We start from the raw sequence: 27,612 nt of genomic DNA, 5'->3' as shown, positions 1-27,612 counted from the left end.
CGGGCTGGGAAGGTGTGGCTGCCCTTCCTCCTGCCCCACCTCTGCCGCCCCCGCCGGCCCTCTCCTGGCCTGACCCTCCTCGTGGCTCTGGGACACGCAGGCGGCCGCAGGACACGGCTCCCAGGGCCCCTCCCTGTGAAAGCTCGGCCACACCGGACGATGGGTGTCCGCGTTTCCCAGCCGGGCCCACGGCGGGCGGTGAGGTCCCCCAGGTGTCCCGCCGAGCCTGGGGGCGGCGACAGCCCCTCCTGTGGGCACCTTACCCGGGGGGTGTGGGGAGCGGAGGGGGCATGGCCTCGCCTGGCAGACAGGGGCCGCCCTTTCCCGGGGGCACGCTCCCTGGCCTCCTGGGCGGCTCCCAGGACAGCGATGGGCAGGGAGGGCGCAGCTTCACTGACGATGGGACCTCTCTCCTCCGGACACGGGTCCGCTCAGTGCCCGGCCGTCCGCACCTGCCTCCGGGGGGCGCTCTGTCCCCGTGGGCCTGCCCGTGGGAGCCCAGCGCAGCCCAGGAGCCCCCGCTGGCCCCAGGGACACGGCGTCGTGGCCTCCTCCCACGCGGGTGCCCACGGGGTCACGTCGCCCTGGAAACACGCACACAGTGGACTGAGCCTGCCCGGGCGGCGGTGCACGGTTTCGGGGGGACTTGGCGATCTCTCCATGTAATCTTGTGAATTTCTTTTCGTATAAACCATGCTTTTCTGGAAAAAAAGAGGATTATCAGTCATAAGTTCTGGAGACTGGAGCGGGGGGCAGGGGTGCGGGGGGGGCGCTGCAGAGGGAGGGTCTTCTGAGACGGGGTGTGGCCGGCCTTGGGCCCGAGCTGGGAGGGTTCTCTGGCCTCACGTTGGGGGGGCCCTGGCCTCTGGCTCGGAGGGTGCTCATCTGAGTCCGACGGCCAGCTCTGCTCCTGGAGGGGGGGTGCAGCCTTCTGCCTGCGTCCGGACCGGCTCAGCCCTGGCCCCGTGGGCCCCGGGGATGGGTTTCCCACGCTGCCCTGGGCCGGGGACTGTGGGACGGTGCGAGGTGACGAGGCCCCTTGGAGAGCCTGGCACCTGAGCGGCTCACGGGCCTCCACTCCCATTGCTGGGACCCACGGCTCCGGCTCCCCACGCCCGCCCCACAGGCTGCTCAGACGAGCTCACAGGACAGAGCCCCCCAAGTGACAGAACCCCGCTCCTGCAGGGAGAGCCTTTCTAACGAGGCAGGAGGAGTCCTGGGCCCCGAGAGGAGGAATGCAGAGAAACCAAAACAAACAGAATCCGTACGAAAACACACACTCCAGATGTGTCCCGGGCGCCACATAAATGTCCACTTAGCGATTTAAAAAAAATATTTTTATTGCTTTCAGAGAGGGAGATAGGAGCATCCATGAGGAGAGAGAATCATGGACCGGCTGCCTCCTGCACGCCCCACACTGGGGATGGAGCCCTCACTGCAGGCCTATGTCCTGACCAGGAATCGAACAGTGACCTCCTGGTTCCTAGGTCAATGCTCAACCACGGAGCCACCCAGGCAGGCTGCTTGGCCTCTCCAGGTGCATTTGGGTTGTCCCCACGTCAGCTGGAGAGACAGACCGGAGGGGGCTCAGACGTGGGGAGCTCCCGGGCCCGGGGCCCGGCAGGCAGTGCCCAGGGTATGTAGGTCACACGGCTGCGCGGTCTGGGCCCCGGCACCGGGATGGCTGTGTGTGGAGGAGGAATGGCTGCGGCCTCAGCACCCTCTGTGCCGGCGCCTCTCACAGGTGGCAGTGCCGGTGCAGGACAGGCCTGGCAGAAATCAGTTTATATCCCTCCGGCTGGCGGACGGGCTTTGTGTGGGGATCACCGGAAACCCTGCTGTCCCCCGGGGCTCCCCGCTCCCAGCGGGGCCGTGGCTCAGGCGGGACCGAGAGAAAAACGCGCTGGGCTGTACGTGTGGCCCTTCCCGGCTCTGCCCGTCGTAGCTTCTGGGGCGCGGCGGCAGGCGGGCTGGGCTCCTTCTCAGCCTGGAGGGGTGGGCGTCTTGGTGGCTCTGTAACGGGAAGAGGTGGGCAGAGAGGCAGGCCCGGTCAGGCGTGGTGGTGGTGCCTGTGGAGGCCGTGCCCTCAGACCCGGCAGGTGGGCCCCCAGGCAAGGTGACCCCTCACAGGTGAGGTCCCCCCTATTGGTGAGGTGTCCCTGTGGGTGAGGGGTCCTTGTGGGAGGGGGGTCCCTGTAGGTGAGGTGTCCTGTGGGTGGGGGGGTCCCTGTGGGTGGGGGGTCCCTGTGGGTGGGGGGTCCCTGTGGGTGGGGGGGTCCCTGTGGGTGGGGGGTCCCTGTGGGTGAGGTGTCCTGTGGGTGAGGTGTCCTGTGGGTGAGGTGTCCTGTGGGTGAGGGGTCCCTGTGGGTGGGGGGTCCCTGTGGGTGAGGGGTCCCTGTGGGTGGGGGTCCCTGTGGGTGAGGGGTCCCTGTGGGTGGGGGTCCCTGTGGCTCGGGCGTCCCCCAGGGGCTCTCTGGCCCGGCCTTGCCCAGAGGCCTGGCGCCCTCAGGCCCTGTCTGCGCCATCACCGCGTGGCACTCTCGGCTGCCGTTAGTGCCTCCCGGGGCCCGGCCCAGTGTGGCAGGAGCAGCGCGGGTCCTGCGTCTCGCTGTGAAGTCCGGGCGCCGGGTTATCCCCCGGCTGTGTGTGGTTAGCACCGCGCTGCCGTCCTCCTGCCGGAAGGAGCACAGATGGCGCTGAGGGTGGGCGCCCCCCCCCCGGGGACACCTCCCTCCCTTTGTGCCCAGCCAGCCAGGCGGACTGACGCGGTGCGGCCCGCAGACGGTGACTGACGGAGGACGGAGCCCGGCCCTCCGCCCGGCCTCCGAGCTGCTCCCGGGCTGGAAGGCGGCAGGAGTGTCCTTGAAGGGGAGGGGGCCGGGGCAGGAGGCCGGCGGGGGGGGGCTGGTCCAGGCAGGGTGGGCGGAGGGTCCAGCTCAGCCCGCGGCCGCTCCCGGGAACCGTCCCCGCTGCTCCTCCCGCGGCCGGCGCAGCCCATCGCCTCCGATGGCGTGACTAAACGCAGACAATTAGCGCCGCGGCCATTCCCCACGAGCTCATTGTCAGCCCGGGTTCAAGTGCGTGGATAATGGGCCGGGAGGCCGGCGCCTGGTGGGCAGGGAGGCCGTGGCCGACACGGCTCCTGGGCCCGCCCCGGGCCCTGCCGCGGGTGCGGGTGCCGTTCAGCCAAGGACGTCCAAGGCCCTCAGACACCTCATCCCGGCCCCACAGACACGGGTCCCGGCCCCACAGACACGGGTCCCGGCCCCACAGTCACGGTCCCGGCCCCACAGTCCCGGTCCCGGCCCCACAGTCACGGTCCCGGCCCCACAGTCACGGTCCCGGCCCCACAGTCCCGGTCCCGGCCCCACAGTCACGGTCCCGGCCCCACAGTCACGGTCCCGGCTCCACAGACACGGTCCCGGCCCCACAGACACGGTCCCTGCCCCACAGACACGGGTCCCGGCCCCACAGACACGGTCCCGGCCCCACAGACACCTCATCCCGGCCCCACAGACACGGTCCCAGCCCCACAGACACGGGTCCCGGCCCCACAGACACGGGTCCCGGCCCCACAGACACGGGTCCCGGCCCCACAGACACGGTCCCGGCCCCACAGTCACGGTCCCGGCCCCGCAGACACGGGTCCAGGCCCCACAGTCACGGGTCCAGGCCCCACAGACACCCCGATGCCCGGACTGGCAGTGGGCACTTGTTAGGTGGTCCACACGGCTGGGCCACTCGGACAGGAGGAACGTGTCTGTCAGAGCAGACACCGGGCGGGGGCATTTCTCTGCTGCTTCCCCAAGGCCGCCGTGGTCATTGGAAGGTTTTTTTCTTTAATGGAGTTTGTTGGGGCGACAGCGGTTAATACCGTTATCTAGGCTGCAGGTGCGCCGTTCCGTACATGCTCTCTGCGTGGTATCGCGTGTTCACACCCACATCCGCCTCCTTCCATCACCGCTTATCCCCGTCGCCCCCTACCCGCCCGCGCCCCTCTCCCCGCCATCACCCGCTGTTTCTGGGTCTGTGAGTTGTTTTTCTTTCTTAGCCCCTCGCCGTCTCCCCCAGCCCCAGCCCTCCCCTCTGCCAGCTGCCAGTCTGCTCCCTGGTATCTGTGCGTCTGTTTCTGTTTCGTGTGTTAGTTTACTCTGCTCGTTAGATCCCACATGTGAGTGAGATCACAGGGAACTGGTCTTTCTCTCACTGGCTTATTTCACTCGCATAATGCTCTCCAGGTCCCTCCACGCTGTGGCAAAAGGTAAGATTTTCTTCTTTTCTTTTTCACAGCCCAGCAGGGTCCCATTACCCGGCTTTTCACCCCTCCCCTCGGGGTGGCGCTGCGGCTGCCTCCCACCGTGGCCGCCGTGAACACGCCGCAGTGAGCACGGGGCACCTCCTTCCCGTCAGGGTCCGGTCTCCGGGGTGTGCCCGGCAGTGACAGGCAGGTCCGTTTTAATTTGTGGAGGAAACTCCACACTGCTTCCCGCCATGGCCGCCCGGCCTGCCGCCCGCCCCGGGCACCGGGCTCCCTCTTCTCCGCACCCTCCCGGCGCTGGGCGCTGGTGGTTTCCTGGTGATCGCGCTCCGGCCGGTGAGAGGTGATGATGCTCATTGTGGTTTAAGTTTTCGTCTCTCTGGTGGTTCGCCAGGCTGAGCACCTTTTCCTGTGTCTGGGCCGCTGTAGTCCTCGGAGAGCCTCTAGGCCGGCCCTCTGCCCGTCTCTCATGGGCAGGGTGGTTTGGTGGGGGTGGTGTTGAGCTGTGTAAGTTCTGTATCCATCTTGGACATAAACCTTTATCGGATGTGCCCTTGGCGGGTACGTTCTTCACTCAGGCGCTTGTCTTTTCGTTGTGTCGATGGGTCCTTTGCTGGGCAAAAGCTCTTTAGTGTGAGGTGGTCCCGTGTTCTTCCTTTTGTTCCCCTGGCTGGAGGAGATGGGTCAGAAAAAACAGATATATATATTGCTACGAGAAATTTTACTGCCTCTGTTTTCTCCTTGGATTTTTATGGTATCTAGTCCAACATTTAAGTTTATCCTTGTGTGCTGTGTAAGAAGGTGGTCTAGTTTCTTTCTTTTTCTTTTTCTTTTTTTTTGCGTGGAACTGTCCAGTTTCCCCAATTCCACTCATTGAAGAGACTGTCTTTACCCCATTGTGTGTTCTCGCCTCCTTTGTCAAATATTAACTGAGCATAAAGGTGTGGGTTTCTTCCTGGGCTCTGTTCTGTCTCATTGGTCTGGATGCCTGATTTATGCCCATACCATGCGGTTTTGATGATTACGGCCTTGTAGTATAGTCTGACATCAGGTAGTGATTCCTCCAACTTTGTTCTTTCTCAAGATTGCCGTGGCTATTCAGGATCTCTTTTGGCTCCATACACATTTTTGGAATATTTGTTCCAGTTCTGTGAAGTAAGCTATGAGCGTCTTGATAGGTATTGTGTTGCATCTATAGATTGCTTTGGGTAGTTGGACATTTTAATGATCTTAAATGCCTTTTACATCCTTGGTTTAAATGTATTCCCAGGTATTTTTTTTTATGCAGTTGGAAATGGGATTGTTTTCTTAGTTTCCCTTTCTGATAGATCGTTATTGGTATATAAAAATGCCACTGACTTCTGAATATTAATTTTGTATTCTGCCACTATATTGGATTCATTTATCAGTTCTAGTAGGTTTTTTTTTTTTTTTTTTTTCTTTGTGGTATCTTATATACAGTATCAGGTCATCTGCAAATAATAATAATAATTTTACTTCTTTTTTTCCCCCCTTCAATTTGGATGCTGTTTATTTCTTCTTCTTGTCCGATTGCTGTGGCTAGGGTTTCCAGTGCTGTGCCGAGTGAGAGCGGTGAAGGAAGCTGTCCCTGGCGTGTCCCCGATCTTAGGGAGACGGTGTAGTTCTTGTCCATCGAGTGTGGTGTTGGCTGCAGGATTGTCATTCGTGGCCTTTATTATGCTGAGGGGTGTTCCCACTTCGCTGAGAATTTTTTTCATAAACCGGTGCTGGGTCTTATCAAATGCTTTCCTGCACGTATCAATATGATCGTGTGATTCTCGTCTCTCAATTTGCTTAGGTGATGCGTCATGTTTATTGATTCGCAGCTATTGTTCCGGCCTTGGATCCTTGGAATAAATCCCACCTGGTCATGGTGCGTGATCTTTTTAATGCGTTTCCAGACCCGAGTTGCTGATGTTTTGTCGAGTGTTTTAGCATCTGTGTCCATCAGGGACCCTGGCCTGTCGTCCTTCGCTGCCGGGCCTGTCTCTGGCTTTGGAGTGGGTCCGGCTGGTCTCCCAAGGCGAGTGTGGGAGTCCCCCTCCTCCGGGACGGGCTGGGACGGTTCGGGAAGGACCGGATTGGCTCTTCGCTGGATATTCGGTAAAATTTGCCTGTGAAGCCTCAGGTGAGGACTCCTGTTTGCTGGGAGTGTCTGATCACTGCTTCAGTTTCCTTCGGTGAAATCGTTTTCGGCGGCCATTTTTTAAGCGATGGAGCCATCCGTGCCCCGGGCCGGGGTTAGGGGAGCCGCACGGACACGGTGTGTGGCTGCGGGGGAGGCCCCGTGGGCCCGGGCCCATGGTCACCGTTACGGAGCTCATGGAGCACAGGGGTGGGGAGGAGCAGGCCGCTGTCACTGGTGCTTATGTCACCTGATGTGACGTGAGGAGAAGGAAGGAGCTGAGCACCCGATGGGGGTCTGACAAGAGCCGGGCAGTGGCGCAGGCCACGTGGGAGCAGGCCGTGCGTTAGGGACGGGCTTACTCCGAGGGGTTCTGAGCACCCCAACGTTCCACCGGGGCCTGAGTGCTGGGGGGCCGTGAGGTTTGAGAAAGCGGGATTGGTGAGAGTGAACCGCTGATGATTTGCAGACTGTGGCGAGGGGCTGGCGGGAATCCTGTGCATGTGCATGTGTGTGTGTGTACCGTGTTATCAGGTGTGTGCGTGCAGAGGTGTGCATGGGCGCACCTGTGTGCACATGTGTGTGTGCCACGTGTGCTTGCGTGTGTGCATGCACAGTGTGTTTGTCTGGGTGTGCGTGGGTGCACCGGTGTGCATGTTTGTGTGCGTACGGTGTGTTTTTGCATGTGCATGCATGCACCCGTGTGCACGTGCTTGTGTGTGTACACACCTGGCCTCTGAGGGGTGACCTGGAGAGTACATGAACCTGCAGTCCTGTCCCTGGAGTCCTGTTGGCTGTGGGCAGGCGAGTTGCCCTTGAGAGGGAGCCCCTGCACCAGGGCAGCTCCATGTTCAGACAGGCGGGCTGGGGACCCCCCACCCTCCCCTCACTGTCCGCATCATCGCGGTTTCCGTGGCCCAAAGGGCACCATGCTCACTGCCAGCTCCTCTGCCGCCCACACCGGGCTCGGCTCTAGCAGGTGAGTAGCTGACACATCGAAGAACACGTCGACTGAGCCGTCCCCACCTGGGAGTGTTCCCAGCCCCGGCCACACCGGAGGCGCCAAGCCGCAGCCCCGCCGGCCGTGGCCGTGGCCGTGGCCGTGGCCGTGGCCGTGCATTCCGGGCTGAGGAGGTCTGGGGGGACGCCGCACGAGCCCGCTCCCTCCTCGGGACGCCCGGTCAGGAACATGCTGGCGTGACCGCCTGCCTTTCCTTGTCATTTGCCACCAACGAGACAGTCTTAATTTTTTTTAAAAAAAACAACAAATAATGGAGTTGTAAAGCCTCAGACTGATTTTTTATTTTATTTTTGGTGTAAAATAGTTCCAGCGGGCTAATTTATTTTTCAACTTTAAAACCTCAGCGTTTTGCGGATCCCGAATCCCACAATGCGGGGATGATTGCTCCGCAGATTTGCAGAGCTGTGATTAGCAACCCTGGCGCGGCGAGTGCTCCCGGCCACAATGGCTGCCCAGAATAGCCGCCGGGGCCGGCCACAGATTGTGGGGTGCGAGGAGGGCAGGAGAGCGGAGTCTGAGCTGCGTCTGTATTTACGCCCTCGTTAGGGCACCGCCCCCGTGAGCCCTGCGGGCTGCGAACACCGCCGGCCGCCCTGTCTCCGGTGGCGTCGCCAAGACAGGCGCGCACTGGGGCCGCGCTGGCAGCGTCCGTGGTACCTGCCGCCGTGTGTGCCCGTGGCTCAGGGTGTGTGTGCCGGTGGCTCAGGGTGTGTGTGCCGGTGGCTCAGGGTGTGTGTGCCCGTGGCTCAGGGTGTGTGTGCCGGTGGCGGGCTCAGGGTGTGTGTGCCGGTGGCTCAGGGTGTGTGTGCCGGTGGCTCAGGGTGTGTGTGCCGGTGGCTCAGGGTGTGTGTGCCGGTGGCTCAGGGTGTGTGTGCCCGTGGCTCAGGGTGTGTGTGCCGGTGGCGGGCTCAGGGTGTGTGTGCCGGTGGCTCAGGGTGTGTGTGCCGGTGGCTCAGGGTGTGTGTGCCCGTGGCTCAGGGTGTGTGTGCCGGTGGCGGGCTCAGGGTGTGTGTGCCGGTGGCTCAGGGTGTGTGTGACGGTGGCTCAGGGTGTGTGTGCCCGTGGCTCAGGGTGTGTGTGCCGGTGGCTCAGGGTGTGTGTGCCCGTGGCTCAGGGTGTGTGTGCCGGTGGCTCAGGGTGTGTGTGCCGGTGGCTCAGGGTGTGTGTGCCCGTGGCTCAGGGTGTGTGTGCCGGTGGCGGGCTCAGGGTGTGTGTGCCGGTGGCTCAGGGTGTGTGTGCCGGTGGCTCAGGGTGTGTGTACCGGTGGCGGGCTCAGGGTGTGTGTGCCGGTGGCGGGCTCAGGGTGTGTGTGCCGGTGGCTCAGGGTGTGTGTGCCCGTGGCTCAGGGTGTGTGTGCCGGTGGCGGGCTCAGGGTGTGTGTGCCGGTGGCTCAGGGTGTGTGTGCCGGTGGCTCAGGGTGTGTGTGCCGGTGGCTCAGGGTGTGTGTGCCGGTGGCGGGCTCAGGGTGGGACCTCTCGTGGCCGTTGAGTGTCTCCCTCATGGAGATGCAATGGGGCGGGAAGGGCTCTGCCCGGGGTGGGTGTCCGGGGACGTGGGCCTCACCGCACGCACCACCTTGTCCAGCCCGGGTGTGCCTGCCCGGCGGGCGCGCCACCGGACGCCGGCACTGTGGTCGGGCGGCGGAGGAGCTGCCGGCTCCTGTGGGTGGAGCGGGCGGTGCCCATGCTCTGACTCCTCTCCAGACGCCGTGGCACCCTGGGTGAGAGGGAGGGCTGCGCTCGGGAAACAGCGCGATGAGACATGCCATCAGCGAGACAGCGCCGGTCCCAGCGCCGAGGCCGGTGCCGCCTCGGGAACCTGGGTAGCGCAGGCACACTGCCGTGGTGGCTGAGCTCTGGGTTCAAGCGAACCAGCAGCGTCTCCTTTTCAAATACAAGTCCAAGGGCCCGAGCCAGTTTGCTCAGTGGATAGCGCGTCGGCCGGTGGAATGAAAGGTCCTGGGTTTGATTCCCGATCAGCCCATAACCCGGGCAGGTGCCCTGACCTCCTGGTTCCTAAGTCTGTGCTCAGCCCCTGAGCCATGCGGGCGGGCAGGCAGGGGAAATGTGGTGTTTGGGGAGCGCTCACCCCGTGTCTGGGACTTCCTGTCCCCTGGGAGGGCCGTGCACCGCACCCCCCAGCCCGCCGCCCTCTGCGCCCTCACTCACCCGCAGACGAGGCTTTGGGGCGGGGCCGACCCACTGACGGACAGCTACGGTTTCAGCCCGGGTCCGGAGAGACTGCAGAGGGCCGAAGCCCTCAGAACCCCAAGCCCTGCCCTGGCGGTGGGCTCAGTGCTTAGAGTGCCGGCCCTTAGACCAAAGGGTCGCAGGTTCAATTCCCGGTCAAGGTCACATAGCTGGGTTGCAGGTTCGAAGCTGCCCCTGGGTGGTGGTAGGGGTCCACCCATCCATCTATCCATCCATCGATCCATCCATGTATCCATCCATCTGTCCATCTATCCATCCATCCACCTGTCTATCAATCACTGTCTCTCTCTCTGCCCTTTACTCCTCTGCCTCCCTCCTTTCCACTCTCAATAATAATAATAATGATGATGATGATGATGATGATGATGTAAGTCCTGATGACTTACAGTAATGTCAGACCATACATATTGCATAAGGAAAAGAAAAGACCCTCTACTTCTTGAGGGAAGCACAGGGCGTGGGGACAAGCACAGCCCGTCAGGCCCTCTGTCCCCTGCGATGGGAAAAGGAGACGCGAAGGCAGGAGCCCAGGGCCCTTCCCGGTCCAGGCCCAGCACCCCATGATATTCCTGATGGACCAGGCCACCCCCACCCCCCAGCACATCCCCCTGCTCCTGCCTGAGCTGGGTGGGGGTGGGGGTGGGGGTGGGGTGGGGTGGGGTGGGGGCGTTGCCAGTAGAGCCCGCCCCTCTGGTGGTTGTGAAGGGGAGGGGGGGACAGATGCGGGTGAGGACGTCTCTCTGCTCAGCTCCAGCCCAGCACCCACGCCTCCTCCCCCCTCCCCCCTCCCCCCTCCTCACAGACCCCACTCCCCAGACACTGGGCTCCAGCCCCGCGACACCTCCCACCTTCCATTTGCATCTGGATCTCTCTCGAGCTGCTAATTCACCCACAATCAATAATCTTATTCTTGCAGAGAAAGCAGGGAATATTTCTGAGTGGGCAGAGCAGGGGAAGCACAGTGTGTGTCTCAGATTGGATGCGTTCTGGATTTAGAAGTGCTAAATAATTCATCCCTGCTAAAAAATAGGCATGTTTTCTCCGCCGGGACTGGGCCTGGGGGCTTCATGAGGAGTCTATTCCAGGGTCCAGGGCCCAGGGTCCAGGGCCCAGGGTCCGGGGTCCAGGGCCCAGGGTCCAGGGTCCAGGGCCCAGGGTCCAGGGCTGGGCAGCATGAGAAGGAGATGAGCAGTATCTGAGGCGCTGTCTCTCTTCCATGGTTGGTGGCAAGAGGGTCGTGGCCCCGCTTGGTGGTGGCATTGCTGGTCCTTACGGCTTCCACCTTCCCTCTGAGGGCTCTCTCCCGCCAGTGTTTGCCCTCCAGCCCCTCCTCCCCGCACCGTCCCTCCCACTGCCACGTGCCCTGTGCTCTGCTCATCTGCTTCCCCAAGTCCCTCTGGCTACCTGATCGCACTTCCTCCCAGTTTCTTCTTCCGTCCACCTGTCCATCACTGTCTCTCCTTCATTTTCCATCTCGCCTTCATTTTCCATCTACTCTTTGTCCACCATTCGCTTATCCACCCACCCATCCATCTGTCTATCCATCTACCCACCCATCTATCCATTCATCTGTCCATCTATCCATCCACCCACCCATCATCCATCTATCCACCCATCATCCATCTACTCATCCATCCATCCATCCATCCATCCATCCACCTGACCATCCATCCATTTGTCCATCTGTTCATTCATCTATCTAGCCACCTATCCAGCCATCCAGCACATATCCACCTATCCCCGCCTCTGTCCTTGTGTCTGGAGCGTCTGCACCTGCACATCCTGAGCCTCCCCGTGCCTGTCCGCGCGTCCGAGTGGGAGAGTCCAGCCCAGGAGTGGCTGCTGGTGGAGACAGCAACCCTGAGCTGAGCTGAGCTGCTGACAGCTCTGAGACGAGGGCCAGGGGTGCAGCTGCTAGCCGTGGGCGAGAAGGCGGCCAGGTGACAGACGGGACGGCCTCTGCACATCCGGGGGGCCTGGGAGGACATCTCCCCCTTTTAAAACTGGGGGACTGTTGTTCAGAAGCCCTTTCTGTCCTTAGGCATCGGAGCCTCCTCTCTCCGGCAGCTTCTGTTCAAGGACGTCCTGTTGAAGTTGACACAGGAGGGACGCAAGTCCCTGGCCGTGGGCGTGTCCCTGGCCGTGGGCGTGTCCCTGGCCGTGGGCCTGTCCCCTGGCTGTGCGCGTGTCCCTGGCCATGGGCGTGTCCCTGGCCATGGGCGTGTCCCCGGCCGTGGGTGTGTCCCTGGCCATGGGCGTGTCCCCTGGCTGTGGGCGTGTCCCCGGCCGTGGGTGTGTCCCTGGCCATGGGCGTGTCCCCTGGCCGTGGGCGTGGAGCCGTGGCGCACACGGGTTCCCACCAGATGGGAATGATGGTCCCGGGTGAGGCGGGGGCCTGGTCAGCGGGCAGCAGTGCCCAGTGGTGCCCAGCGGGGCCCAGCGGGGCCGGCCCACCCCACGCCCTCTCCCCGGGATCCCGGCCCCTCCCGCCGCTGGCCCCAAGGGAGGCGGCGTGTTCCAGGCCTGCGTTTGATTTTTGCTCCTAACGATCTCCACATGAGTCTTCAATTTGGGCCTCTGAATTGGAGACACATGAGCGCGGCTGTGCATGCGAGGAGATCAGTGACAGCGTCACGTGGCGTTTGCGTGCGGCCACCGCTCCCGCCTCCGCGGGGCTTTGCTGGAAGGCAAACCCGCCGCCCCGCGCCCTCCGGAGGGGCGGCCTCCGCGATGGCTCCTCTGTCTTCACGTCTCAGTGCCCCGGGGCGTGGACGCTGGCTTTCCCGTCTGCTCTGTCCACCCGCACCTCCCAGGCCCGCCTCGGCTCTGCCTCCTCCGGCGTGGGCCCTGGGGCGCCCCGGCTGGAGCTGTGTTTGGGTGGGGCCTGGGTGGCCCGGGGTGTAGACCGTGGGGCATCGGCTGTGGCCCCTTTCGCCACGTCCAGCCGCTGTGTGTGTGCCGTGCGGTGCCGCCGTGGCCTGAGGGTCATGCCCACAGCCCATTAAAACCCACCCTTGCCCGTGGGCCTGTCAGCCTGTGAGCCGGGAGCTCACCATTCGATTCCCGCTCAGGGCACAGGCCAGGGGTGCGGTGCGGGCTCCATCCCCAGTGAGGGGCGTGCAGGAGGCAGCCGGTCCGTGATTCTCTCTCATCACTGATGCTTCTATCTCCCTCTCCCTCTCCCTTCCTCTCTGAAATTAATAAAAAAAAATATTAAAAACAAACAACCCCCTTGCCCCCTCCCCCCCCCTTTTTTTTTTTAAAGAAACAGCGGGTTGTTGCCGGGCAGGATAGAGGAGTAGTAAGGGGCCTGCCTCACTGCCCTTGGGGGCACACTTCCCACCCCATTTCTGAGGAAAAGTCAGAATTGATCCGGGTCTTATTGAACCCCGCTCCTCGAGTCTTTGAGAAAAATATTGATTGAGAGAACGCACTAACATCTGCGAAAAGACCCGCTCCTGTGGGCGCTTTATAACCGCGGGGCCTCGGTGCGACGCTGTATCTGAACGCTCGTCATGTCGCCTGGTATACAGTGGCGCTCAATACGCACTCCTTGGCCCCTGTCCCCATGGCGACCCCAGCAGCACCGCACTGTGGGCGAGGTGGGGACTGAGGGATGGATCACGCCTGCTTATCGCCGGGCCCCCGGCCACACACGGGTGGGCCTGGGTGAGCACACCGGAGGCCGCGGCCGCGGAATTACGTGGAGCAGGAGTGGGTCTGAGCAGCTTGAGCAGGAGCGGGGGACCCTCCTGAGAGGCAGGGCCTTCACCCGGGTCCTGTGGGTGCCGGCGGGGGTGTCTTATCTGACGCATTCATTTCTCACCCGAGGATTTGACATTTTATGGACTGTAGAGAGCGGGGAAGGGGGAGAGAGGAAGGGAGAAACATCGAGGGGAGAGAGGAGAAACCTCGGCCGGCTGCCTCCCGTACAGCCCTGGCTGGGGATCGCTCTCAGCCTCGGTCTGTGCCCCGGCCACGAAGCTGACTGGAAACCTTTTCAGTGTGGGGGCCGATGCTCCAACCCACCGAGCTACCCGCCCGGGCTGATTTTATTTTTTCAGAGTGACTGTACGCTCCTGACCACAAACGCCACTGCATTCACAGTTTCCTGTTATATTCTGTGCACGGATTTTAATAGAAACTCAAATCTGGCCATCTCAACAGATACTCCCAAACCACCACATCTGACGGTCTTACTGTAGATGCTCAGAAGGAAATGTATTTTTTTTGGGTGTGTGTGTAAGAAGACCCCTCCTGCTTGCCCGCAGCCTGTGGGTGCCCCCTCGTCAGGGCGGGAGGTGACGGGGAGCCTGGGAGGGGCGGTGCTGTCTGGTCCCCCCGGGCCGTGCCCACTGTCCGCCTCCTGACGTGTGTCCCGTCGCCAGCTCCCACCCAGCCGTCCCTGACCTCACCACACCCATGGCTCCGCCCCTAGGGGTCAGTTGAGCCCGACCTGTCTGCGTGGCTCAGTGGTTGAGCATTGACCTGGGAACCAAGAGGTCAGCCGATCAATGATTCTCTCTCCTTATTGATGTTTCTATCTTTCTCTCCCTCTCCCTTGCTCTCTGAAATCAATAAAAATGTATTTAAATAAAGAAATAAGTGAATAAAGGTGACCTGAGATTGTACCCTAGAAAGACCCACCCACCTGCTGACCTCACCTACCCACTGACCCCACCCATCCTCTGACCCACCCACCCACTGACCCCACCTGCCTGCTGACCCACCCACCCACTGACCCCACCCACCCGCTGACCCACCCATCTGCTGATCCCACCCATTTTCTGACCCACCCACCCACTGACCCCACCTGCCTGCTGACCCACCCACCTGCTGACCTACCCACCCACTGACCCCACCCGCCTGCTGACCCACCCACCCACTGACCCCACCTACCCACTGACCCCACCAACCCGCTGACCCACCCACCCGCTGACCCCATCAGGACGAACCCTAGGCCTCCGGCCCCAGGGGCTGGCTGTGTCTCCGGACCCGTCGCTCTTGCGCTGATGACACGTTTGTTTAGCTGACGGCTGCCGTCCTCGTTAGAGCCTCATTATGGCGCCGGATATAGCGACTCCTTTTGCTGATGCTCCTTTTACCAGAAATGGTTTTTAGGAAGAATCAAACCCCCTTGGGGACCACGAATCTGCTGTGAGGATAGTCACGTCTCCGCGAGGCCCAGCCCAGCCTCAGGGTGAGGCGCAGGGTCCCGCCCGCTGCCGGCCTGAGGTCACTGGTGGACCAGGGTCCCTGCGTTCGAGCCGGCAGCGCCCGGAAGCAGCAGCACCCGGCCAGGGGAAGGGCGTCCTGTTCCAGAATGTTCTCTTCCTCTCAAGGAGAAAGTCGTGATCCCGATGGCGTGAGCGTTGATTGCGGAATCCCCCCACGGCCCCGTGCTGACGGTCCCCCTGAGGAAGCGCCCTGAGGACGAGGGAGGAGGGACCGCCCGGAACCGCGGGCAGCGGCAGGGTCTGAGCACCGGGTCCTACCTCGCGGGTTTAGGCTCCAGCTGAACACAGGGCGGGGCCTGACCACCAGACGGTGCCCCATGGAGGATGCTGTTGTTTCTCTGGCATCCGGCACGTAGTAGGTCCTCAGCACGCTGCTGCTGGATGAATGGATGGATGGATGAATGAATGGATGGATGATCGGAATCTTGCTAATGAGATGCTAAAGGTGCTTGGGAGGGCCTCTCGGGCTGCCGAGGCTCCTTAGTGGTCGGCAAACCGCGGCTCTCGAGCCACAGTCGGCTCTTTGGCCGCTTGAGTGTGGGTCTCCCACAAAATACCACGGCCTGGGCGAGTCTATGTTGAAGAAGTGGTGTTAGAAGAAGTTTAAGTTTTAAAAACGTGGCTCTCCGAAGGAATGTCCATCGTTGTCCTGTTGGTACCGCAGTTAGCTCTGTGGATGGATGAGTTTGCCGACCACGGGGCTAGCCGGTCCGTGGTGCAGCTGGCACCTGGAGGCGGAGGAGGAGAGGGCGTGGGTTGCCCGGGAGGCTGCGGACAGGCGCGGGCGGAGGTGGGTGAGGCCGCAGTGGGCTCGGGGGCGGTGCCAGGGGGGCGCCAGAGGCCAGCCCAGCGAGGCCGGCCCAGGCCAGAATTCTCGGGCGTGGCCGGGGCGCTCAGCTGTGACCCCCGCGCTATTTTGAGGTGGTGGCTTCTTCCTATTTAATTATGAATGAAATTGCATCTGAGGACGGCAGCTGATGGCGGCGTGCGGTTATGCTGTGTGGGCTGTTTTCAAAATAGCTCGCCCCAAACTTCATTAGGGACCGGTTTGGGGAGAGCGCAGCCTGACCGGCCGGCGGCTCCAGTGTTCGGCGTCCGGGCCGTGCCGACACAGGCGAGGCGGCCGGAGGCGGGCAGGCCGGGCCGCGGCCTCTCACCCAGGCCTTCCTCCGGGGCGGGGCCGGGCCTCAGCTGCTCTCCCTCTCTCCCCCGTCCTCACGTCAGCCCCCTCTCCTCCGTGGGAACCTGGCCTCCGAGGGGAGCCGCGGACCCGCCCGCGGTTCTGTGAGGCCGGTGTCGGACACTCTGGCCAGGACGCTTGGCTGAGTGGGTGACTGAGCTGAGTGGCTGTGGCCAGCCTTCGGCTTCTCCTAAATATGGTCCGTGTTTGCAGGAGCCCCCTTCCCCCCCCCCCCCCCGCCATCTGCGGAGCCGTGGCCTCCGGCTTGGCCACCCTCCCTCCGCCGGACTCAGCCTGAGCCCTCCGCACGCCTGAGCTCGGCCTCCTGGGGGGAGCGCAGGGCTGGCGACCAGCGTGAGACCCGTCAGATCTGCATCCCCGCCCGACGGGCAGGACACGTGGGCGGCCCGCTTCCTCTCCTGGACCCCGTCCTGGCCCATGGCGGCCGCGCCGCTGGGTGGGCAGTGGCTCCTGGTGCGCGCCGGGCCCGCTGGGGACTCAGGGGGCTCCGCCGCTGCCCATGACTTGACCTGCGTGGCACCTGAGACCTGAGGGTCCTGGCGTCTGTCTGTGTCTGTCGGCTGGGCAGGAAGGAAATCCTGGAAACGAGATACAGTCACGTGTGGTGAGGTGTGAAGCCCATGGCGACCGTGCAGCCCCGCACGATGGTGACGGCGATCTGGGTTGGGTCCCGGTTCTGTCGGGCGACTCGAGCTTCCCTGCCTCGGTTTCCCTAGAGGACTCGGGGATGCAGGCCTAGAGCGCGGGGTGCCACGTGGGAGCGGGCCCGGCTCTGCCTCCTCCCGGCCGTGACGCCCTGTGCGGCGGCCGCCCCGGTGACCGCTGTGTCCCGGCAGGCGCTCCCCGCCGCGCTCGGAGCAGGAGGAGAGGGAGCGCCCCAGTCCCAGTTCGGAACGCTCCAGCCTCTGGGAGCCTGCGGGGTCGCTGCTGCTGGGCCCTGGGCCCCGGCCATGGGCGGGTGTGGGCCTGGGCGGGCACTGGAGGCCCCGGGGAGGCGGAAGTCCCCTCTGAGCCGTCTCTGGGGTCCCTCGCCCCACGGGCAGCGCACACACCCCATGGGTCCCCGTCAGTGCCCTCGGGTCTCCGGGTCCGACCCCCCAGGCCCTTCCTCTCCCCGCGGCAGAGACCTGCTGGCGGGCCCCTTCCCAGGAATTCCGGGGGGCCCTGGCTCTTGAGGGGCCTCCTGCTCTGACCCCTGCCCCCACCCCTGGCAGGCTGCCACCTGCCCCGTCCCACCATCTGCTCTCGGGGGGGCGCCTGGAGACCCTGTCAGGCCTGGGGTCCGGCGAGCAGGGTCCCCCTCACTGTGAGGAGCCCCAGCCCCCAGCAGCTCCGTCTCAGGGGGAACAGGTCCAGGACCCCCAAGCCCCGAGGTCACCCCGGCGGTGGCCTCAGGGGGCACGAGGGCCTGTCTGCGGCAGCGGCCCTCGCTGACGGGAGATTCCGGCGTCCAGTCCGCATGGCTCCTCCTCCCCCGAACGGGACACACCTCCCACCAGGGGACACTGCCTGTGCCTTCGAGGGCCTGTTCGCAGCCCCGGGCCTGTGCGTGGCCGTGGCCTGTGCCTGGTTGGCACATGCTTGGCGTGCAGGTCTCGGTCTGTGTTTGCCCCGCGCAGGCAGGGCCCGAAGCGGGCCTGTGAGGGAGGAGGGCCACCTGGAGGCCAGGGATCCACGGTCGGTGAGGACCCCACGGCCATCGCGCCGCCACGTCGTCTACCAAACATGAGGCCTCAGAGGGCCCCTCCCGCACCCGCCGTCCCCCGCCCGTCCTGCCGGGGCCCAGCCCCGGGGGCGGCCGGAGAAAGCCCGCGTGCGGACGGGTCTCTGTGTGTGCGGGCCGTGACCCGGCCGCCTCCTTCGCGAGCGGCGGTTCGGCGGGCTGGCACCCAGCAGCCGTGCGCGGGGGAGGGGAGGATCATAAAGCAGATGGAAGCTTTACATTTTTTGTTTGGTTTTTAAGAGCAGTTTTTATAACAGCGCTTAGAGCCGGCCCGATGCCTCGCTCTGTTTACACTCGGAGCCTCGCAGCGGCGATGTTTACAGCACGGGGAATGTCTCCGGCGATTTTATAGTTATGATATTTAGATAATTGGCAGGGAAAAAAGCCGGTTTGTTGAGATTGAGGGGATGTGGGTGATCGCGGGGTAACTTATGAGCCTCCATAAATATGTCCAGCCTGGTGGAAAGTACAGACTCACTTAAAACAAAACAAGGCGAGGGAATATCTTCTCCGTGAAATCATTTCCTTTCCTTAATCAGAGGATGACAGGCGGGGCCTTAAGACTCCCATCTGTCCCGCACCCTCCGTGATCGACAGCCCGTTTCCCGGGCCGGCCACGCCCTGCCACGCTCTCCGCGGTCCCCACCGAGCTCCCCGCAGCCCCCCGCCACGCCACGGCGGCTCCACGCGAGCTCACGCCGACGCCGAGGCTCGGACCCGCAGCCCACCTCCGAAGGCGCCCGCGCCCCCTCCCATCTCCGTGCCGACGTCTCTTTCTTTTTCATGTCAAAGAATTTATGCCGAGCTCGGACTTGGAACCCTTCGTGACTTTTTTTTTTTTCCGCCCCGAAATGGCATTAATCAAAAACAATAACTCCTTTTAACTTTTCTAAGTGCTCCGGCGGAAAGCATGGGCTCGGCTGCGTGTGGGCCGCAAATGTGGAGAACGCAAACATCTCACAATAAACACGTTTAAATGAAAGTCCTGGCAAGATAGCCCGGGCGATAGCGCATGCGGGGTTAATTAATGCACGCTCGTAAAAATAAACCTCACTTTCAAGATTCGACCAATAAAAATCATTAGCATATTTGGATCAGATGCCGCCGCCACGGTCTCTGCAACGAGCTCCCCCTCGCCCGACGCCCGCCTGAGGCTCGGCTCCGTGAGGTCCCGGGCCTGCCGGGTGCTCCCCGTCCGGCGGGACGGTGATTTATTCCGGTTTTATCTCTCCTACCTGCCATTGATCCGCCGGCGATGGGACGAGATTTATCTTGTTCGATGTGGAACGCCTCGTTAGGGAGCCGGGAAAATGTTTGGTGGCGTAAAGGGTCCCATTGTTTGCTCACAACACCCAGAGTTTGATTTTCGCTCTAATCAAATTACCAGGGCGTATTATTTTTACCCCAAGATGTTTGTTTGTTTTGTTTTTGCTATCTTAAATGGAATCGTTCGGGCCTATTCACAAACGCTTTCCTGGAAAAAAAAAAAAAAAAGAAGAAGGAAAAAGGAGAATTCCCTGAAATCCGCCCTCGCAGCCGATGTGGACTGTAGGGGGTGGATAACGGGGCGTGCTGGGCTCCGGTGAGTTAGAAATCGCGGCATTTTCGGAGCCTGATCACAGCCTAGAAGGTTCCGGCGTTCAGTTGTGCCATTGGCCCAGCGAGAGACACAGTCCCGCCGAGACGCCCGGTGAGGAAGCCGGCAGAGCCACGCTCCCGGGAAAGGAACCGGGACGGGAACTCATCCATCGGGGGTTAGGCTGCACCTGTGAGAGGGTGCGATCCGGAGCCCCCAGGCACGGCCGCGTCTGAGACCCTCAGGAAAATAAAAACGCCGACAAGCGTTCCCGAGGGAAAGGCCGCCCTGACGCAGCTCGTTCTGGACGAACGTCCAGTGAGGTTTCCGGGCAGAAGGACAGGGAGGAGGAGAAACTCCGGGTCCGGGGCCCTGACCCCGTTTGTCTCAGTAAAGACTGCGGAGCTGACCGGGGATTGCGGGGATCACGCTTCTCCACGCGTGTGATTTCCCAGTTCGCAGGCGGGCCAGGGCGGCCCTGTGGCCCCCGCCCCCGGGGCAGCCGCGGCCCGGCGAGCCTTCTATGGTAGCGTCGTCCCCGCTCGCCCGCCCGGGAGCCGGACAAGTGCCTGCTCCTCGGCAAGCGCCTTCCCACTAATGCTTCTGGAAAGAGACCCAGCGGCCTGTACACAGCGCGGCCTCCCACCCTGGGGCCTGCTGGAGAGCGTGTGCTCATGGCCACAAACCAACCTCTGTGTGTGCGTGCATGCATGTACATGTGTGTGCATGCACGGGTGCTTGTGCATGTGTGTATGTGTGTGTGTATGTGTGTGTGTATGTGTGTGTGTGTGTGTGTGTGCGCGTGCTTGCCCAGAACCCTCACCAGGTGCTTCCTGGGGAGGGGCATCTCGCCGTGACACCCAGCACAGCTCCGGGGATGGAGCCTGGGGAGCCTCCACTCGGGGCTGCAGGGAGGCATGGCCCCTCGGAGACCGGACCCATCACAGACCCACAGGCGGGGCAGGAGGACGGGATGGGCACCGAGGGCTGCTGATGGGGTCCGGGACGCACCCCAGGGCCTCCGGGCGATAGGACCAGAAATCCCCGCAGGCAAGATTGGGCCTGGAGAAGGCCAGCCTCCCCATCAGATTCTTTAAAACATGTGCATTTGTGTGGGTTTCAGAGAGGGAGGAGAGGGAGAGGGAGAGAAACATCAGCGATGGGAGAGAACCACGGACCGGCCGCCTCCTGCACGCCCCCCACTGGGGATCGAGCCCACCACCCGGGCCTGGGCCCTCACCGGGATCGAACCGTGCCCTCCGGCTTCATAGGTTGGCGCTCACGACGGAGCCGCACCGGCCAGGCCTGGCCTCTGTGATGTGGGCACCAGGAGATGCCGGTGCTCGGAGACACCACCTGCTTCAGGGCAGAGCCGCTCCCGAGAGCCCGCCTCCGGGACGCGGGCTGGGCAGGCGGCAGAGGGCGCCCCCCCCCGGGGGGGCAGCACACACACGGCCAGGCCTCAGCCTCTCCCAGGCGCCGTGTGGGTGTGGCTGTTGTCACGACCATGAGCTGAGGGGGGTGAGGACGTGAGTCCAGGCCTGGGCTGGATTCGGCGAGGCAGGCCGGGGCCCAGGGTGTTGAGTCCGCGCTGAGCTGCCCCCGTTGATGGGACTCGGTCCAGCCCCTCTCTGCTGCCCTGCTGGCCGCCCCCCCCCCCCCTTCGTGTCCTCCTCGGTGCCAGCCCTGAGCCTCCTGGTTCGGGACCGGGCACTGGAGTCTCTCAGCCAGGGCTGCCCCGCGGGCTGGGCCTGTGACCGCAGGCGGGAGGTGTGTATTCACCACGACGGGGCTGGGGGCCTCGGGGGTCCCTGCTCCCCAGGGCCAGGAGACCCCGGAGTTCCAGCCCCTTGGCGTTCAGTTGGGAGAGTTGAGGCCTGAAGGGAAGGGATCCCCGGGTCAGTCAGTGAGCTGGGCAAGGGCCAGGCAAGAGCCAGGCTGCCTATGCTCAGCCGGGACTTTGACCCCGGCCACCCGCTTGTAGGTCAGTGTCCGGCTCAGTCCCCATCCTGTGAGGGCCTCCAGGACGACCCCCTCCCCCTGCTGGCTTATCCTCAGTATAGGAACAGCGGCACCAGTGACGTGCTCTCATGCAGTTAATCAATTATTAATTAATAAGCGCACTTAATTAATTAATTAATCATTAATTAACGAGCCCACTTAATCCAGTTAATTCTTATGATAACTTATGAGGTAGGTGCTGTGCTCCCCATTTTCCTGATGAGGAAACTGGGCCCAGCCAGGCGGCTGGGTGCTCAGGCCCATGCTGGGTGCTCAGCCCGGGCCGCCGCGCCCGCTCAGGCCCGCATCCCCACTCTCTGAGGTGGCTCTGCCCGGCGTGCCCACCCTTTCCTCTGGGCAGAGTTAGGGATCGGTGTCACACACCTCGTTGTGGGGTAATACTGTGTGTCATTTCCGTGTCACTGACGATTTTTGCTGAGACGTAGAATCGGTGAGTCCGGTGAAGGAGAATCGTCAGTGGTTCACGACACGGCAGACGGGCGGTGGGGAGGGGGGGGGGGCGCCGTGTCAGTGGCCGGAGTGTGCGTGTGCTGCCCCAGCCTCGGCCGCAGGAGGAGGGACACGCAGACACTTCCTGGAGCCCTGTCCTCCTCGGTCGAGACACTCCTGCCGAGGCTCACGGTGTCGATATTTCCCAATCTCTCAAGTCAATCAAACAATTAACCAATCAAAATGCACTGGAGTCAACCATGTACCACAAGGTCAGGGTTCGATCCCTGGTTAGGGCATATTCAGGGGTTTCGGGCTCAGTGTGGGGTGTGCAAGAGGCAACCGATCCATGACTCTCTCCCCTCATTGATGTTTCTCTCCCTCTGCCTCTCCCTTCCTCTCTGACATCAATAAAATATATTGAAAAGAAAAGAGGAGATGCCAATGGCATCCTTCCGTTCATTCCCAGGCCCCTTTTCATTTGCATTTGCATTTTCACGTGGATGCCTCAGTCCACGAATGTGTTACTTTTTTAATTCTTCCGTCATCGCTCTGCCCTCACCTGCCCGCTCACGTGGGGCCGTGCGCGTCTGTTCAGCCATCCTCTGTGCTCACCTGTGCACTTGCTAGCTCGTGGATTTGTTTCATTCATTCGCAAACAACACACTGAAATCAAATTAGGCCTCTAGAGCAGTGGCTCTCCACCTTCCTAATGCCCCGACCCTTCCATACAGCTCCTCATGCTGTGGTGACCCCAACCATAAAGCTGAAAGGGGTCGCGACCCACAGGTTGAGAATCGCTAGCAGAGTCGCCCAAGACCACGGGGAAACACAGATATTTATATTACGATCCATAACAGTAGCAACAGTACAGTGATGAAGTAGCCACGAAAACAGTGTTATGGTTGGGGTCACCACACCACGAGGAGCTGTGTGAAAGGGCCTCGGCATCAGGAGGGGAGTCTGACCACCACCAGGCCGACTCCGGCCATCGTCCTGGTCCTTGGGCGCGGCCACGTGCAGCGGACAAGCACGTGTGAGAGGTGCGGGCTCACCGTCTGCGGTGACTGTGGGCGCGCCATGTCCGGGGTGCTGGTCTTGAGGCCTCCCCACCCCCAGGCTTCCCACAGGTTTGCCTGAGCTTTTGTGGGGCGCCCTGGACCTCCGTGGCTCTGAGCCGTCCTCTGGCCGCCCCTAGAAGGAGAGAATCCTGAGGATCCCCGGGAAGCAGTGATGGCCAAGTGCGGGCCCCAGGGCTGTGCTGTGTGTGCCAGGCGGGGTGGGAGGGAGCGGCTGTTGTCTCGGTGACGCCTGAGGGGCACACGTGGCCGACGTGGACTACGTGGGTGGCGTGGCGTGGACAGGACATGCCGTGGTGGGCCCAGCGGGAGTGAAAACCCGCCAAGGGTCACACATCCTTCTCTCCTCCCGCCGAGGAGTGTCGGCGGTTCCTGCGTCTGAGCGTCACACTGTCCTGAAGGACGGGCGGGGCAGGTGCTGTGGTGTGTGTTTTACTCGCTGAGACTCTGTACCCAGAGGCACAGGAACCTGCCCTGGCTGGTGTGGCTCAGTGGATAGAGCATCGGCCTGCGACTGAAAGGCCCCAGTTCGATTCTCACCAAGGGCATGTACCTTGGTTGTGGGTACATCCCCAGTAGGGGGCGTGCAGGAGGCAGCTGATCGGTGTTTCTCTCTCATTGATGTTTCTAACTCTATCCCTCTCCCTTCCTCTCTGTAAAAAAGAGAGAGAGAGAGAGAGAGAGAGAGAGAGAGAGAGAGGGAGAGAGAGAGAGAAATGGGGGTTTGCTCCCACATCCACGTCCCTTCCAGTGCACGGCTCTGCACGTGTGTCTGCGCCCTCCCTGCTGTGCAGGCTGTTTTTATTTTTATTTGTAAATCCTCTCCTGAGGATACTTATCCGTTGATTGTTAGGGAGAGTGGACGAGAAAGGGAGAGACAGAGAGAAACATGGATGTGAGAGCAGCACATCGATGGGGGTTGCCTCCTCATGAGCCCTGACCAGGGCCTGCATCAGAAAGGAGCCTGCAATCGGGGTCCATGGTCTTTACTGGAATCGAACCCACGACCACTCAGTCCACAGGCTGACACTCTGTCCACTGAGCAGCCCCGGCCAGGGCTGTGCTGACCGTTCAGTAAGCGTCCACTGCAGGGAGCCAGCTGTCCACTCTCGGAGGCTGGGTGGCCCTTGCTGGCTCCAGGGTCCAGCCTCCAGCCCGTGCCACACCAGCCGTTCAGGCTGTAGGGGACCCCCTGGGGGCCTGCCACCCCCCCAGGATTCAGGAAGCCTCGGCCCAAGGAACCCCGCTCAGGTGGCCTGCTTATCTGTGGGTCAGAGCCCCGCCCACAGGGAGGCTCAGCTCACAGCCAATCACAAGAGTTCTTACCCGGTTGCCTAGGTAACCAAAGGGGACCCTGGAGGAGGACCAGGGGACGGGAAGACACACAGGCAGGTGGGGTGGCCCGGGACGCTCACCCTCCCTTCCTATTGCCCCGCCCGGGCCCTCACCACCCAGCCGCCCGGCTGGCCCGTGGCGTGTTACTCTCCGTGGTTGAAAACACACGGCCGGACGTACGCGGGGCGGCCAGCAGCGTGGCCGGGATACTCTTGGCTCCTCTTCCGGTTCATTTGTGGAGGAATCAGCCGTGTAAATCACTGGAAGCCACCAGGACAGGAAGGGAAATGCCACGTTTGAATGGAGGGTGGAGGGAGCTCTCCCGGTACCACCCAGAGCGCGTGGCCGGTCGGTGGCCCTTCCTGGGCGGGGGGGGGGAGGGGAGGGTATTTATCACTGCAGACCACGCGCCGCGCTCAGGCAGCCCCGCCCTCTGTGGCCGCGGGCGGCGCCGGGTGCCCACGGTTTGTGCCACCAGAACGCCTGGCGCCTGCCGGACAGCCCCCAAGCGGTGCCGTGTGTCAGGGCTCGTTCCGTGAACAGCAGTGTGTGTGTGTGTGTGTGTGTGTGTGTGTGTGTGTGTTTGTGTGTGTGTGTTGACCTGGACGTGTTATGCCAGTTGCTATTCTCTCCTCAATTACGCCTAATGAACATATTTGCATGTGATCGGCGAGGGCGATACATCATCTCGCATTTCGGCGTTTAAGCCCGCATCACTCAAAAACAGCTTTGGTGGATTAGCAAGCAGGTGAAATCAAAAATCTCATTTCATATCTGACATTAATAACTTTCAGGGGGAATGAGCACTGGCATTTATGTCTGGCCCGGCTTCGGGCCCAGTGTCCTAGAAACACAAGGGCAGCAGACAAACCTCCTCGCCAGATAGGAAAATAAATCACGCGTAATGCCGGGCTCCTACCTTACATGTTAATTAATGTGCGCAATCAATTACCGATGTTACAGTATGAGCAAGAAACTGGTGGGGAATGGGGTCATAAAAAATACCTATAGATTTATCTGCTTCTCTTCTCTCCCTTTTTTTTTTTCCTATTTAAACAAATAGTCTTCAAGCCCGTGAATGCTGTGTGCAGACATGCTCTGAATAATAAGGATCATAAAATCTAATCAGATTTATAAGAGGAATTGATTGTTGTGGCAGGAGGAGAGGGAGGAAAATAAGCTGGAATTTAAGTGTTAATTTTTATGCTAATCCGCGGTGGCTTCATATGAAGCAATTTTGTTCTGTGCCACAAATATAAAATTGTCCCTTGCAGAGAAATGTCAGCTTGCTAGACCTGAAAGCAGTAATTTATTAGGTATGTTTCTATTAGTATGTGTCACAGTTGTTAGCAGGCTATACACACAATGGTGCTTCATACTTATCCTCCGAGTCTCGGAACGTCGCGGCTCAGCGGCCGCAGCGCCGGGCATTGATACATTATCCTGCGCGGGGTGGTCTGGGCCCCGTGGACAAAAGGCTGTTTAATACAATTTAATGTCATTCCGAGGAGAAGTGGGGGAAATAAAGACGGGGAGTGAAAGCGGCATCTGTGTGTTCCGCCGCGGCTCACGCACACACCCCCGGTTGGAGAGGTATGACATTTCTTGCCAAGGAAAAGAATAAAAACTGGGCCATTTTTCTCTCTCCCCGCCCCCCCGTAACCGGCTCCCCACCGCACGGCCCTTTCTCAGTGCTATTAAGTGATCGATTTACACGGCCCGTGATGTCATCCGTTCGGAGGGGAATGCAGAAGGCAGCAGAATCCGCCCGCCGCTCGCCGGTGGTGGGTGGTGGTGGGTGACCTTGTTTCAGAATCCGGGGGCCCCGCCGGCCCCGCGCCCCCATGCGTGGTTTCGGAAGGATGCGCTTTTATTTTTTATTTTATTTTTTGGACAGTCGCTCGCTACTGGGGAGTGAATTAATGGAGTTAAGGGTTCTGATGCAATTCACATATAGGTCAATTAGATGCGCCAACATCTGCTGTCACCGCCATTTGCATGCGGCATTCATATGTTAATGACGCCTCTTTTTACTCAAGTAATATATTTAAAAAACAAGATTTGCATATCGGTTTGGATCAGTATATTATAAGCGATTTATCATTTGCTCCTTTCCCCGGGGCCGGCGGGAGGCAGGGGCCGGCGTGGCGGGGAGCAGGGCCCGGTGCCGGCGGGAGCCCTCGGGTGGGCGCGAGCCCCCGCCAGGGCCGCTCCCCGCCCGATAAATCAATACCGACACAGATGGACGGGTGATAATCTATTTAGAATGCCTGATAGCAAATATTGGTGCACAGATGATGAGAGCGGCGACTGTCTTAGCAGCAGAGCCGCGTCTCTCTCCCTCGGCGAAGGGTAAGTTGGGACCAAAAAATAAAAGAGAAAGAGAAAGTGGTCCCCCCCGTCCCGCCCCCCGCCCTCGGACTGGGTGTGGGGCGGCCCGCCGGCGGGGCCTGGTGGCAGAGCAGGGAGCCCGGTGGGGAGGACAAAGGAGCTCCCGCTCCCGCCAGGTCCGCGCCGACCCCGGCCCCTGAACAGACGGGGGGCTGCAGGTGTGAACAGCGTGGGGCGCGGGTCCGCTCTCCCGCGTGCCCGGTCCCTCCGGCGCCCGGAGTGAGGGAACACAGTGGAGGCTGTCAGAGGAGGCGGCTGCTTGGAGCCCTGATAAATAGAAGCTCTTATTGATCGGGCGGGAATGGAAGGTCCCAGCGCTGGGCCCTGCTTAGCTCCTGGGTCTCCGGGCGTCACCGTGGCCTCCAGCGCGGGGCGGGGGCGAGGGCGGGCGGGGGGGGGGGGCTGTCCTCCCTCAGGGGCTTGGGTTTCAGCTCTGACCTTTCCGGTGCAGGCCCTTGACCTCCGCCTGTCGCTGTGGGATGGGGCGAGTTGGTTACAGTCACTTTACCGGTTGCTCTCTCTCTTTGGTGACAGGGACTCGGACGCCCCTCCCGCACGCTGCCCGCGCCCGGGCCAGCTGCCTCCTCTCGCCGAGGTTCTCGCCAGACTGACAGTCCCTGCGACAGCATGCAGCTGAGCTAAGGTAAGTCGCCCGATGCCAGGCTGGCCGCCGCCGGGCACCCGGGCCCTTCCGGCCGGGCGGCTTTGGCCGAACGCCGATTCCAAGGCCACAGGCCCCCGCCCCACCCCGCCCGGCCTGGGGGCCCCCTCCCAGGTGGCACCTCTCCAGGAGCTCTGGGCCAGGTGCTGGCAGGACCTGTGCCCCGAAGGGAACAAAGGGGCCGTGAAAAAGGCCACGTTTTATTGAGGTCAGAGCGGAAGGGAGAGGGAGAGAAACGTCAATGAGGAGAGGGAATCATGGACCGGCCGCCTCCTGCACGCCCCCCACTGGGGATGGAGCCCGCAGCCTGGGCCTGTGCCCCG

The 27,612-nt window shown here is 61.8% G+C and overlaps 1 protein-coding gene across 2 annotated transcripts in view; it reads left to right on the top strand.

Annotated features, from left to right (window-relative positions):
• ZNF536 (zinc finger protein 536) overlaps positions 1-27,612 on the top strand; it is a gene marked incomplete at its 3' end in the record, with an annotated part of 171,967 nt that overhangs the window by 54,869 nt on the left and 89,486 nt on the right. For both annotated transcript variants that reach the window (XM_084905463.1, XM_084905462.1), the window contains exon 2: positions 27,163-27,271. The remainder of the gene's footprint in view (positions 1-27,162; positions 27,272-27,612) is intronic.

Source organism: Pipistrellus hanaki (assembly GCF_964339955.1).
Source record: "Pipistrellus hanaki genome assembly, chromosome: 15".
NCBI classification, from domain to species: Eukaryota; Metazoa; Chordata; class Mammalia; order Chiroptera; family Vespertilionidae; genus Pipistrellus; species Pipistrellus hanaki.
The sequence above is the reverse complement of the archived record's forward strand: the minus strand, read 5'-3'. Positions and strand labels throughout refer to the sequence as shown.